The sequence below is a fragment of the Manis javanica genome, chromosome 16, assembly GCF_040802235.1.
Source record: "Manis javanica isolate MJ-LG chromosome 16, MJ_LKY, whole genome shotgun sequence".
Lineage (NCBI taxonomy): Eukaryota > Metazoa > Chordata > Mammalia > Pholidota > Manidae > Manis > Manis javanica.
In genome coordinates this window covers 21,809,226-21,824,202 of record NC_133171.1, presented here as the reverse complement: position 1 = coordinate 21,824,202, position 14,977 = coordinate 21,809,226, and the positions used below count along the sequence as shown (strand labels likewise).

Below are 14,977 nucleotides of genomic sequence, written 5' to 3'. Positions count from 1 at the left end.
CTCAGGACATCTAAATAAAGCGTGTGTATTAGTCACTAATTGTGTATCCATATTTGCATACTGATTGTGACATACAGACCATACTAATTTCAGATGTTAATTTAACAACAGGGGAAACTGGGTGTGAATTCTCTGTATTCTCTTTAGATTTTTCTGTATATCAAACTATTCTAAAGTAAAAAGTTTATTTTTAAAAAGAACACATTAAGACTGAAACAAACACACACACACACACACACACACACACATATATATTTGGTATCATTAATACACAATCACATGAGCAACATTGTGGTCACTAGATTCCCCCATTATCAAGTCCCCACCACATACTCCATTATCGTCACTGTCCATCAGCATAGTAAGATGCTATAGAGTCACTACTTATCTTCTCTGTCTTCCCGTGCCCTCCCCCCACATTATGTGTGCAAATCGTAATGCCCTTTTTCCCCCCCTTATCCATCCCTTCCCATCCACCCTCCCCAGTCCCTTTCCCTTTGGTAACTGTTAGTCAATTCCTGGGTTCTTTGAGTCTGCTGCTGTTTTGTTCCTTCAATTTTTGCTTTGTTCTTATTCTCCACAGACAAGTGAAATCATTTGGTACTTGTCTTTCTCCGCCTGGCTTATTTCACTGAGCATAATATCCTCTAGCTCCATCCATGTTGTTGCAAATGGTAGGATTTGTTTTCTTCTTATGGCTGAATAATATTCCATTGTGTGTATGTACCACATTTTTATCCATTCATCTACTGAAGGACACTTAGGTTGCTTCCATTACTTGGCTATTGTGAATAGTGCTATGATAAACATAGGGGTGCATATGTCTTTTTGAATCTGAGAACTTGTTTCCTGAGGGTAAATTCCTAGGAGTGGAATTCCTGGGTCAAATGCTATTTCTGTTTCTAGTTTTTTGAGGAACCTCCATATTGCTTTCCACAATGGTTGAACTAGTTTACATTCCCACCAGCAGTGCAGGAGGGTTCCCCTTTCTCCACATCCTCTCCAGCATTTGTTGTTCCTAGTCTTTTCTGTGCTCGCCACCCTAACTGATGTGAGGTGATACCTCATTGTGGTTTTGATTTGCATTTCCCTGATAATTAGTGAGGTGGAGCATCTTTTCATGTGCCTGTTGGCCATCTGAATTTCTTCTTCGGAGCAGTTTCTGTTCATATCCTCCACCCATTTTTTAATAGGGTTATTTGTTTTTTGGATGTTGAGGCATGTGAGTTCTTTATATACTTTGGATGTTAACCCCTTGTTGGATATGTCATTTACAAATATATTCTCCCATACTGTAGGATGCCTTTTTGTTCTACTGAAAAACATTAAACCACACCACAGGAGGCACTCTGTAAGAGATGGGGGCTCTGGAACAGACTGCAGGATGAATGACCCAGTTTCTTCAATGGATAAATTGCAAGGGGATAAAAAAAGAGTTGAAGATTAAAATGGGATTAAGAGATGTATCAACCAATCACCCTGTATGGCCTTATTTCAATACTGACAGAAACAAACTGCAAAAAAATGTAATATTTTAAAACAGTTGGCAATTTGAACACACACTGAATATTTGATAGTATTAAAGAATTACTGTTAATTGTGTTTGGGGTGATAATGCTATTGTGGCTATTTTTTCAATATCCTTATCTTTTAGCAATAACCATATTGAAATAGTTAAGGATTAAATTTTATGACATCAGATGTTTTCTCCAGTATAACGTGGGACAGGGGAGTGTTGAACCGGGGTACAGGTGAAGCAAGATTGACCGTGAATTGTTAACTGTCAGAGCTGGATAGGTGTGTGGGGATTCCTTGTACTGTATCCCATATGCTCAGACACTTTACATGATAAAAAGTTAAATGAAATAAAAACTGAAAAAGAGAAAATAGCTGTCTAATAAGCCTTACTGTATAGTACTCTGTTTCTAAATAGTAAAGAGTTTTTCACCTACACATCACCAACTCTCAAAATAGCAGCTTGAGATAGAAAGTGACATTTAAGCTCTGTCTACAGGAAGCCAAAAACCTCCTGGTTGATTTGATTGATTCAGACCAAGAGCTAGTTGGTTTAGAGGAGGAAAAAAGCATCAGACTCACTTTTCTGAGTTTACTGAACAGCACCTTGTTTGGTGCTTATGCGCATGATAAGTGCTGGTCAATAAATCAGTGAATTTAACATTTGTTCTGGCACCTTCATAGAGACATAATTTTTACTGTCAGCAATATATGATAACTCAGAAACAAAGGTAGCTCTAGGCAAAAAAAGGCAACATTTATTTTCCAAATATTCATGTGTGATGGACATCACTGTAAACACAGCCTAGGTGGATACCAAGAACTAGATCATGAAAGTGTCATTAGATAAAGTTTTGTCAAAATTCTACCATTACTTATTACAACATATATTTTTGCTCAATTGGTATTTCAATGATTTATATACTTTAAATATATACATATATATTTATATGTAAAACTACTGTAAAGATCCTAATATATAGAACCCTTTAAGATTTACAAAGCGTACCCATATTGTGGCATATCCTGTCACCTCACTTTGTGAGTCAGACAAAACAGGTGACATTATTTTTGTTTTTCCGGAGGGGAGCAGGCTCTGGGAAGCGTCCCCGGGCTGTCAGGCCAGAAGCCGAGGAATGGGGACAGGATGAAGGCGTCCCAGCTCCAGGCCCAGTGATCTCTGTCACCCTTGGCTGTGTCTCATGGGGAGATATAGAATATATCCTTGTGGTTTCTACTTGGATTATAGTGGAGGGAAGAAACCTTCCCTTCAGCTAATCTCTCATATTTAAATCATGTCAGTAAACTGGTGCTTCCTTTTAATGACTATATATTATAAACAGTCAATATTTGGGGTATAGTAATGCTCCATTAGTATCACATTCTGTTTGTTTGCTGAAATCCAGAAGTTAAGATTTGTGAGAATGCTAAATGCTCTTCTCAACATTATTAAATCCTTTGATGTTGAAAAAGAGTATGTCTGAAAGTATATTAAAGTTACATCATAACTTTATAATATCAATTAATGCAAGGCCCATCGCTCTGGCCCATCATTTGGCAAATGGCTTTATTCCTTCAGGGTTTTCTTCCAGGACTTCTGTTCCTCCTCAGCGGAGTCAGTCCACTTATTTATCACACCCTCTCGCTGCTAGAATCCATTTTCTAGCCTATTTTATGTGCAAAGAAAACCATCCACAATGGCTTATCTGTGGCTCTCTCACCTCCAGTCAGTAACTATTTCCATCAAACTAGTTTGAACCAACTTTTGGAAGCACCCCATTCATTCCCTGCCTTTGCATATTTTCTGTATCTTTTTTAAACTTCCCAAATGACTCACTTTTGCATTTGTTTTGAATTAAAGGTTCCTCTTACGGTTTCTTCCTGGGCATTCCCTTCGGAGCTAGATAGAAACTTGTTTGCACAGCAGCACGTCCAGCTGAGAAGAGAAATGCTGACACTCGCTCTTTACCAGGAGGTTAAATGGGTTAATCAGGATGCAGTTCAACAGCTCCAATAGGTCCACACTTCAGGGACCACAGAACTTAATATTCTACTATGCTGTCTGCTTCAGCAATATGAACAAACAAAATCGTCAAACACTGTCCCAGGATAAAATGAATGTACTTCCAAAATCTTCTCTGACTCGCTGCCGACAGCTTGATCCCAGTGGACAGTGTGACTACAGCGTCCCACCAAGGTGTTTTCCCGCTTTCCCTCATGCAGAATCATCAGACTAAGAGTGGCCTGAAACATCACTTCACAAACACAACCTGAGGAAGCCAGAAGAGGAAACTAGAGATGTTTGGGGTGGGAACAGTGCCCTGTGGGCCGCCGCAGCCAGCTGTGTAAGTACCTGGGAGACCCCAGAAACTGGGGTGAGGGTTCAAGGTGAGACCTGGGTGCTGAGGCTCTGGGAGTTCAGTTCCCCTGCGCCGCAGGCACGAGGAAGTAGGACACCCACCATCTGCATGTCAGCAGGAGACTCACTTCCCGCCTCACTGGGTGTGTAAGATCTTCCTGCCACGTGACAAACTGCCACAGACCTAGTGGCTCAAAGCAAACAAGTGTGTCCATGGCCGGACTGTGGTTCAGACGCCCGGGAGCAGTGGCTGAGGCCAGCAGGGCGGGCACCCTGCACCAGCCTTGCATCCTTCTCTGAGCACTTCTCTGCGAAAAAATGTGTTAAATTCTTAGTAAAAATCTTGCATCTACATGTCAACCATCATCAAATATTTTTTTCAAAATTACACACACTCATTACAACAGCACCATGAGGTGGTCATAATATATTTAACAACAGCAGCCAATTTGGATTCTTTGAACATATAAAAATGTGAATAAATGGGTACCTTCAGACAAGGAGTTCCAGGGAATCCCATCTCCCTTTGTCTGTGACCTGAGTGGCCTCAGGAAGACAGAAGATTGTCTCATTTTGTTCTTGGGTCCAGATGTATAAATAACTACTTGCCTGTTAAAAATTACAGCATTTTATTTTTAAAGATCTGTGCTAATTCAAGTTTTGAAGTGGGAAATATATTTACTTTTTGCTGCAATTTTATTGATGAGGATTAGATTTTTTTTTTACAGGGTATAAACTAAATGCAAAATCAAATTCATCTTGAACATAACTTAGCTTAAGTTTCCAGGCACCTAATTTTGTAATAGTATCTTATCATATTTTTCCTAAAGAGGGTCACAAAAGTTGCATATATTTAAGATCCTATCAAACTTGGGTTCACCACTGACTGGAAGAACTTTCTGTTTGAATTGCATAGTGCTTCATAATCATAATATTTTCTTTAAAAAGTATACATATGTATATTTATTCATGTTATTTTGCTGTCTTCTGCATCTTAGGTGTGACGGACTCTTTCATTTGCTCACAACGTCTCATTCCCCTCTACCCTTACCATCTTTCCTTTTGATGCTACCTCTTTCCTCACCCCACTGACCCTGGACTTGCCTGGCCCGTGGAACATGAGCAGATAAGTACGCTGTGTCCTGGCAGAAAATAATGATGTCTTTGTGTGGTACGGCTCCGACCCTCGGCTTGCATGCTCTGAACAGCGGCCGCTGCAGTAACCTGGCGGCAGAATGGGAAGCCACAGAGCCCAGCCGCGCTCTCAGCTACAGCCTTCATGGGATGTGAGCTACAAACCAGTGCTTGAAGTCGCACTGAGCTCGGCCATTATTCGTCCTTCTGCCTACTTCTCGCTTCACCGTAAGGCTGTCTCCTCCCTCGGCCCCCACCCTGCCCACCGCAGCATCTTCCTGGATTTGCAGTGCACACTGGACACCTTCTGCTAACTGGCAGGCTCGCCAGTGGTTGCCGAGGGCCCGGTCCTCAGATGCAAGCCGTCTCTTCCCTGGAGACGGACTTTTGTAAGTGCTTTTTCCTTTCTTGTTCTTTAAAAGTGAATTGGCGGGTGCCACAACGAAGGAGGCTTGCGGTCACTGGGGGCTTCAGACCCCAGGCCTGTGCTGCGTGCTCCCCATTGTCCAAAAATGCAAAATCCATCTCTCTTTTCTTGAAGTGATTTTATAAAATATGTGAGGCTTTTTATCTAATTATTTTTAATTATTCCCCCATAGAATTGGTTCAAATTTCCCCTACTTGTTTACAGACAACCCATTATGTGAAATGAGGCCGCGTGTCCTGATGGGCAGTATTTACATTTTAAAGCATCTAAACAGGAGTCTTTTCTGCAGAATCTCTCCAATGTGGCCAAATTAATGTCATTATAATATTTGCATTTCCACTAAATTTCCCCCATTAGTGATAACGAATGTTATTTGTGTGAGTTCACTAAATATAGTATTTCCTTAAACACACATGATTATCAGGAAATCTATCCATTCCCTAAAAGGGGCTGTGATTCCAAACTATCAACTTCTTTGACTTTAAGAAATGCATCACTCCTGAGACTTCGTTGTATCTGTTCGAAAATTTTTCCTTGGTAGAGGGAAGAGCTTTCTTTGAAAAGCAGCATGAAATTCCTTATTTACAGTTGCTCTGGTGACCCTGAGGGAATGTGCACTCTTGGCCCTGTTTCAGGCAACTCCTAAATCTGAATTCTTACAAGAAGTTTATTTAAAACATTTTTAAGAATTAACCTTTTGTAGTTGTGTAAAATCTTAACACTATTTAAAACTCCTAAATTTAAGGAAAGGAAAAGAGTAAAACAGAAAGTTAATATTCAACAAATTAAGTTGTAAAATCACCCAGGTGCTGAGGATGCGGGCATGTCTTCACACCTCTGTGTGAGTTCGAATGTTTTGACTATGAGTTCGAATATTTCCTCTAAAGTAAAAATGTCCAAAGTAGGGGAAGAAGGATTTCAAGGGAGGCCACACCTTAAATCACAGTAGATACTCAGCAGATGGGAAGAGAATAAACGAACTGAGCTAAAGAAAGCTGTCTTTTTCTCAGGGGATAAGAAAATGGAAAAGGCGCTTTGGGAACATTACCTGAATATCTAAATGGAGGTAAGATTGATAACTACTTGGAATTGATTGCAAACTGACAGAATTTAACTGCGGGACTCCATTTTTTCTTACACTGGACTGAATGCTCCTTTAGCAAAGCGAACTTCCCCTCCTCTTGGGCCCCGAGCAGTGGGGCACAGCCACCTGTGATCGCTGCAGTGTGAGGCTGACTCGCACAGGCAGGACGGTGCCACTGACCGGGCAGCCCCAGGGCAGACCCCAGTGTCTATCGAGGGCCTCTGGGGTGAACCTCAGCTCCGGAATGCGCCAGGACACTGTGGCCTAGTACCTGCTGTTCCTCAATTTCCATTTCTTCACTTGTGAGCAAGGCATAATGACGCCCATCACAAGATTGCTGGATTTGCGGAGCAAATTGTAGTGGGCTGAAAAGTGCCTCCAAAATGATAGCACGCCCTAATCCCCAGAGTGGGGGATGTGACCTGTTTGGAAAAAGGGTCTCTGGATATTTAACTAAGTCAAAAATCTGGAGACAAGTCCTCCTGGTTTGGCCTGGGAGGCCCTGAAGTGTCCTTGAAGACGGAGCAGAGGGACCTTAGAGGAGGGCGGAGGTCACTGGAAGGAGAGGTCGGAGGGACGTGGCCACCCTGAGGACCTACAGCTGCCGGAGCTGGGAGACACGGGACGCGTTCTTCCCGCAGACCCGGCAAGGAACACGGCCCCGCCAAGTGCGCCCATCTTGATTTCAGGCATTGACCTTCATGTAAGAGAACAAATTTCTATTTTAAGTTACCCAGTTTGTAGTAATTTGCCAGAGTAGCCACAGAAACTAAGACATAAAGTTTGTGGCATATAATAGGTTTTTAATACATATGAATTTTCTCCTTTTATTCTCAACCCATTATCACTGGAATGTACATTTTTAAAAGATATCCAACATTCAATGGTCCACACTTAGGGGCTTTGGAGTTACTCACTCCCTGAATATCTTTCCATGTGCAACAACACGGGTGGACCTTGAGGGCATCATGCTCAGTGGACTGAGTTAGACAGAAAAAGGTAAATACTGTCTCGCTTATAAGTAGAATCTCAAAAAATCCGTCCTAGACACAGAGAACAGGTTGGTGGGTGCCAGAGGTTGGGCATGGGGAAAATGGGCAAAGGGGGTCAAATGGTACGAACTTCCAGTTACAAGACTCATAAGCTCTGGGGATGGGACGTACAGTGTGGTGACAATAGCGAAGAATCCTGGAGTGAATGCCTGACAGTGGCCAAGAGACTACATTTTAGAAGTTCTCATCACAAGGAAAAACAATTGTAAGTGTATGAGGTGATGAATGTTTAATCACTTTGTAGTATATACATACATCAAATCATTTGGTACACTTAAAATGAGTACAATGTTATATGTCAATTATATCTCAAAGAAACAGGAAAAAAATTATGTATTTTAAAAATTGTTTATTGCATCCAAATCAGAAAAAGGAACAAAATTATCTCTGCTTGCAGAAGACATGATCTTATATGTAGAAAACCCTAAAGAGTCCATAAAAAAACTTGAAACTAAGGAACAAATTCAGTAGTTTCAGGATACAAAATCAACATATAAAAATCAGTTACACATCTAGACACTAGCAATGAACAACCTGAAAATGAATTAAGAAAACACTTTCATTTACAATAGCATTAAAAAGAATACAATACTTCAGAGTAGACTTAACCAAGGAAGTGAAAGACTTGTACACTGAAAACTATAAAATACTGCTAAAGAAATTGAAGACAGCACAAATAAATGGAAAGGCATCCTGAGTTCATGGATTAGAAGACTTATTATTAAGATGTTATTACTACCCAAGTGATCTTTAGATGCAGTGCAATCCCTATCAAAATCCCAATGACTTTTTTTTGCAGAAATAGAAAAAAATTCATTCTGAAATTTATATGGATTCTCAAGGGACTCCAAATGGCGAAAACAGCCTTGAAAAAGTAGAACATAGGTGGGCTTCCCGCACTTCCTGATTTCAAAACATATCACAAAGCTACAGTGATCTGAACAGTATGGTCCTGGCATAAAGACAGATGTACAGACCAGTGGAACAGAATGGATAGCATTAAAATAAACTCTCCCATATATGATCAAATAAGTGATCTTTGACAAGGATGCAGAGACCATTCAATGGGAAAAGGACAGTCTTTTCAACAAATGGTCCTGGAATACTGGACATCCACATGCACAAGACTGAAGTAAAATCCTTACCTTATACCATATATAAAAATTAACTAAAAATGGATTAAAGACCTAAACATAAGACCCTAAACTATAAAACTCCTAAAAGGGAATATGGGGAAAATCTTCATAACATTGGCTTTGACCAAATATGACATGAAATGCACAGGAAACCAAAGCAAAAACAAATGGGAGAATATCAAACTTGAAAAGTCTGTCCATCAAGGGGCACATCTCCAGAGCGAAAAGGCAAACTGTAGAATGGGAGAAATTATTTACAAGTCAGATATCTGGTAAGGGGTTATTGACCAGAATACATGAAGAATTCCTACAGCTCAATGGAAAACCCTCAAATAATCCGATCAAAAATGGGCAAAGACTTGGATAGTCATTTCTTTAAAAATGATGTACAAATGGCCATCAAGCACATGAAAAGATGCTTAACATCACAAATCAGTAGAGAAATCAAGACCACAATGAGGTATTGCCTCACACCCATTAGGATGGCCACTATCAAAACCCCAGAACACAAGTTTGGTGTGAAGGTGGGGAGACTGGAGTCCTTGTGCACTGCTGGAGGGACCACATCACGGTGCAGCCACAGTGGAAAACAGTATGGTGGTTCCTCAAAATTTTAAAATAGGACTCCCCATATGACCCAACAATCCCCATCCAGTCATACATCCAGAAGAACTGAGAGCAGAGTCTCCAAGACGTATTTGAACATCCATGTTTGTAGCATTTTATTCACAATAGCACATAAGTTGAGGCAGCCTAAATGTCCATCAATGGATGAATGGAGAAACAAAATGTGGTATATGCCTACAATGGACTGTCACTCAGATTTAAAGAGGAAGTAAATCCTGCAATATGCTACAACATAGATGGACCTTATGGACATTATGCTAAGTGCAACCAGTCAGTCACAAAAAATAAATGCTGCAATAGTCTACTTATGCCAGGCCTCTAAGTTAGTCAAATTCATAGAAACACAAAATAGAACGGTGATTACCAGGGGCTACAGGGAGTGGGAAATGGGAGTTTTATTCAATGTGTGTAGATAGAATTTTAATTTTGCAATATTATAATGTGAATAGACTTAACACTTCCGATGGTACACTAAGAAATGGTTATGATGGAAATTATTTATTTTGGAAGGTCTTTAGAGCTGTTTATAGAAACATATAATAAAACAAAATTAAATATAGAAATAAGAGAACATGAAAAGTAGGACAGAGGAAATCTGAAGAGAAAAACATAAAATTAAGCTAGGAGAGTGTTTTGTTCAGAATATGAATGTTTCAAGGCTTTATGCCTCTGACTGTAGGTTTCCAGCAGTTTCTGCTGACAAGGAGACTAGTTACATGATTGAAATAATCTACAGAAGTGAATTTACAGTATGACCTCAACTGGGTTAAAAAGAAAAATATATATATATAATCTTAGAAAGAAACATGCTAAAATGCTAACAAAAATTGTTACTAGGTAGTGGTTGTATTATCTTCTCTACACTTTTACCCATTTTCTGATACTTTCACAATTGACTTGCAACTTCTAATTAGGAGAGTCTTGTGCCTGTTGATGACTTTGGCATCCAAGGGAAAAGGAAAAAGCATCATCTGTACAGATCTAGTGCCAGGTAAAGCTGGCTGCAGAGGGAACAGGACAGGCTGCCGGGGCAGGACTGGCCTTGGTGAGGTTGAAGAGCCACAGGGCTTTCTACGCGGACGTGAAGGTGGGTGAAGCCTGGGTCCGTCCAGGGACAGAGCCCCGGCAGCAACAGCTCTCGGGCCACTGGCCTCCTGCCTTGAGTTGGGAACAGGGCCCAGGAGGAGACCCAGTGTAGGCGGGGAGAGGGCGGGGGAACCGGCATCCCCTCTGGAGGCGAGGCAGTTACCTGCTTCACTGTGGTGTCTCCAGAACGCAGCTCTGCTTCCAGGCTGTAAAATTCCATTTATCCAGGCAAATTCTGGGTAAGTCAAATAGAAAATTATGGGGTTCAATAAATGATTCTGAAAAGTTTTCACAGCTTTACTGAGATATAATTTACATTCCATAACATTCACCTGTTTTAGTGCACAATTCAACAGTTTTTAGTGTACAGAGTTGCACAGCGATCACCACAATCTAATTCCATTACTCCAAAAAGAAATCTCATATCTATTCATATTCACTCCCTATTTATCCTCCTTCTCAGTCCTTGGTAACTATTAATCAATCTACTTTCTGACACTACAGATTTGTGTCTCATGGACATTTCATAGAAACGGAATCACATAACATGTGGCCCTTTGTGACTGGATTCTTTCACTAAGCAAGTTCTTTTGAGATTCATCCTGTCATAGTATCCTTTCATTCTTTTTTATGGCTGAATAACATTCCACTACATGGCTATACCATATTTTATTTACCCATTTATCAGTTGATGGACATTTGGGTTGTTTCCAATTTTGGGCTAGTTTCTTAAACTGCTAATTATTTTTCCTACATGGAACCCATTTCTTAAAAAGTTATTCATGAAAGTCTTACTGGGTGACTAACTCATTTATATCAATCAAAGTCATTAAATGACTGTTATTCAGGGTGGCCAAATAGCATGAGATAATCGATTATTGTACTAAGCTGATGTAATCTCAGTGAAAAAACAGAAAATTGACATTTTAACTAGCTCATACAGCCTTAAGTTAAATGTCCCACTTTGTAAGGCTTCTGATATAAGGAAAACAAAGCCCCAACTCCCGTCATCACCTCTGGGGCCACCGAGGGCCTGGAGATAAGGCCTGAGACTGGGAGTCCCTGTGTCAAATCACAGACTGTGTAACAGGCCCTTCGCTTCATTGTTTCCAGTTACATGAAGCAGCAAGGACTGATTTCCAAGGTGCTGGTAGAAAATGTCCCCAGGGGATTTGGTTTAATGACCAGCTTCAAGCGATCTATGAACATATTTGCTATTGAATATACATGGTGCTTTTAAAGAGCGTCAGTTTTTCTCAGTGCGGGGAGTCTGGCTTAGCCTGTTCACATGCTTTTGGTTCACAGAAGGGGACTCTCGCCCATACAGTCCTGTCCCAGTGGCCCCCTGGAGCCCCAGAAGAGTGAGCACAGGCCCCTCTTTTCCTACCATGTGGCTCCCACCCTTGTAGAAGAGGTCGATCCCAATGACCAATTTCAGCATATGCAAGGGGCTGCTTTTTCACGAGGGGAACTATCAGAGGAGCCGAAGGGCACAGCAAGTCCGGGCAGCACCTCCCTCTGCCTACACTTCAGCTCTTTTTCTCTCCAACGCCATGTCCAGCTTTGCTGCCCGGATGTGAGAAGCAAAGCAAAGCGAAGGGAAGGAAATGGCAACTCCTGAATGGATCTTTGGAAAAGAGTCTGATGTTGACGAGATTGGTGTAATGTCAGGAAACAGGCCATCCAGAGAGAAAGCCCTTTTTCATGCTCTCCAGCCTGGCCTGCTCAGCCCTCACACTGGGTCTCCTGGACTCGGCTTTGCTTTGGTTAGGACCTACACCAAAAGGTCCAGATGACTGTATCAGTCAGCCTGACTGCTGTACAAACAGCCCACACCTCAGTGGCTCCGGCTGATAAATGTCTTGCTTGCTGACGTCCCAGTCCAGTGTGGCTGGCGGCCCTCCAGGGGGACCTCAGGCCCGTCTTAGGACGCCACCACTGTCAACACACAGCCTGGTCACCACAGAAGGGATGGCCAGGCTTGCAGGTAAGAGCATCACTGCTTCCCAGCTTCCACCCGCCAGGGGCCATGCGGCTCAGCCTCGCTGCAAGGGGCCCATGAGGAAAGTAAAGGGACTTGGAAAACACTGCTCTCTGCCACAGTCGCTCTGGGCTGGGGCATGAAAGATACTTCTCTTGTTCTGTGGGACCTGATTCATCATCCCTGGAAGCGGCTTCTTCTCACACTTGAGCAGCGAATTCTGAAATCTGAGTTTGAATGTAGTGACTAATGGGGCTCAGCTGGGACTGGATCCCTGGATATCCCCAGTCCTCCAGGCTGAACCACCATCTCAACAGCATCTCGTAGTACCTGAGTCAATCGTCAGAGATTCTGAGAAAGTAAAATCCAGGAGCTTCCTGGCTTTACCTGATTAAGTGGATTTGTTTAGTATTATAAAGACAAGAAGAGTCCAAAACAGCATTGTGGCATTGGCTTTTTCCTGACTGACATCTTTTGGGTTTTTTATCATTGAACGCAGTTCCAACTTTTGTGACCAGTGCTGCTGGGATTTTCCTTCCAGCCTATGTGTACAAAGGACTGTAACCAAACTGGAGGTCAGGAGCACAGCCCCTAGAGCAGGCTGCCTGGGGCGACCTTGGGCCATCTACTCAATTCTCTGTGCCTCAGTTTCCTGTCTGTTAGAAAGAGGCATGAGGATGGCAATATCGTAATGGACAAGGTGGGTCACCTTCACGTTCCACCTCCCTTCTTGGGCCCTACCTCTCTTCCAGAGGTTGAAAGGTAAAAATCTCCCTTTGCAGCTAGGGCTTTGGGTGTGACTTCGGTCCTGTCATTTAGATGGATTTGTTTGATACTGAAAGGCAGACTTAAGGATGACATCCTTGCATCTCACTGGACGTTTCCTGCTGGCATGCAAAACCCTGGAGGTGTGAGGTTTCGTCTGCAGCCGGGTCCAGTCCTTTCTCCAGCTTCCCAGGGATCAACGGCTGGGGCAGTGTTGTCGGCACCTTAAGACCGGATTCCTGTCCTGGGATGTGTTCGTGACTTTACTAGCTTCAGGGACCTCCCGTCCTGGTGAGCCAATTCTGTTTCGCTGGGAGTTACTTCTGGAGGCCCCGCTTAGAACCTCCTCTTCCAGCCTAACAATTTTGTGAACATCCAATTCTCTGTATTAAATCCCTCCTTGCTTAAAATACTTAAGAGTGGTTCCTGTTTTCTGTAATGAATCCTGATGGAATCAGTATCTCATAGGGTTCTTGTGAGGTCGAAATAGCAGGTGTAGAGTACTAATGCCTGGTGTGTGTAAGTACTAAATACCTATGTTTCATCATTGTGCAGACTAATGACCGAGAACGTGAAGGGGTGCTGACAAGCCCCAGAGAGCCCCCTTTCTGGAGACGAGCCTGCCTCTCGCAGCGCGACACCCAGCGGCAGATAAAGTGGAGGCCAGTCATCCGCAGTCGGCCTGCCCATGCGCCTTCCACATGCAGTTCAGGAGCAGCCTCTTGGCCCTCCGCTGATCCCATTACATTGACAACAGCCGTTCCAGCTGGTCCTGAAAGGGCATAACACCAAGTTACTCCTTAGCTCTTGGACACCATGAAGACATTGTGGATGGAGATACAAACCCGTCAGGATTAGAGATACTTTATTAAAACTGTTTGTAAGTCAATTTGTTCAATTTCAGAAGCCAGCTAAAGATGAATAACTGGCTGTTCTAAAAGAAAGTTTGAAACACAAAAGTTAATGTGGTTTCTCTTGAAACTCCCTTTATTTAAAATTCAAAAAAGCCTAATCTAACATCCATTATGTCATCTGAAATTGACTCAGTCTGCCTTTCTTGTAAATTACCTATTTATTTAAGTATGTAAATATCCTCATGACTTATTTTATACCTGAAAGTTTGTACCTCTAGATCCCCTTCACCTATTTCCTCCACCCCAACCGTTCTTCCGCTGGTGACCACCGTTTTCCTTCCAATGAGTCTGTTTTGTTTTAGATTCCACAAATGAGTGACATCATGTGGTACTTGTCTTTCTCCACCTGGCTTATTTCACTCAGCATAATACCCTCTAGCTCTACCCAAGCTGTCAGAAATGACAATATTTCTTTTTTATGGCTGAACAGTATTCCATTCTGTACATGTACCACTTCTTCTTTATTCATTCATCTACTGAAGGGCACTTGGTTGCTTCCGTATCGTGGCAATTGTAAATAATTCAGCAATAAATATAGGGGTGCATATACCTTTTTGAATTAGTGTTTTGTTTTCTTTGGGTAACCTCTCAGAAGTGGAATTACTGGATTGTATGGTATTTTTATTTTTAGTTTTTGAGGAACCTCCATACTGCTTTCCACAGTGGCTGTACCAATTTGCTTTCCCACCAACAGTGTAGGGGGGCTTCCTTTTCTCCACATCCTCACCAATACTTGTTATTTCTTGTCTTTTAGATGGTGGCCATTCTGACTGGTATGAGGTGATGCCTCATTGCGGTTTTGATTTGCATTTCCCTGATGACTAGCAATGTGGAGCATCTTGTCATGTGCCTGTTGGCCATCTGTGTCTTCTTTGGAAAAATGTCTATTCAAGTCCT

General features: G+C 42.1%; 1 long non-coding RNA gene across 1 annotated transcript; it reads left to right on the top strand.

The window, feature by feature from the left end:
• Window positions 1-1,315: 1,315 nt before the first annotated feature.
• Window positions 1,316-13,852, top strand: LOC108401450 (uncharacterized). The gene is made up of 3 exons (XR_012126294.1): window positions 1,316-5,397; window positions 6,446-6,501; window positions 13,722-13,852. It is a non-coding gene; the product is annotated as an uncharacterized lncRNA (long non-coding RNA).
• Window positions 13,853-14,977: the final 1,125 nt, after the last annotated feature.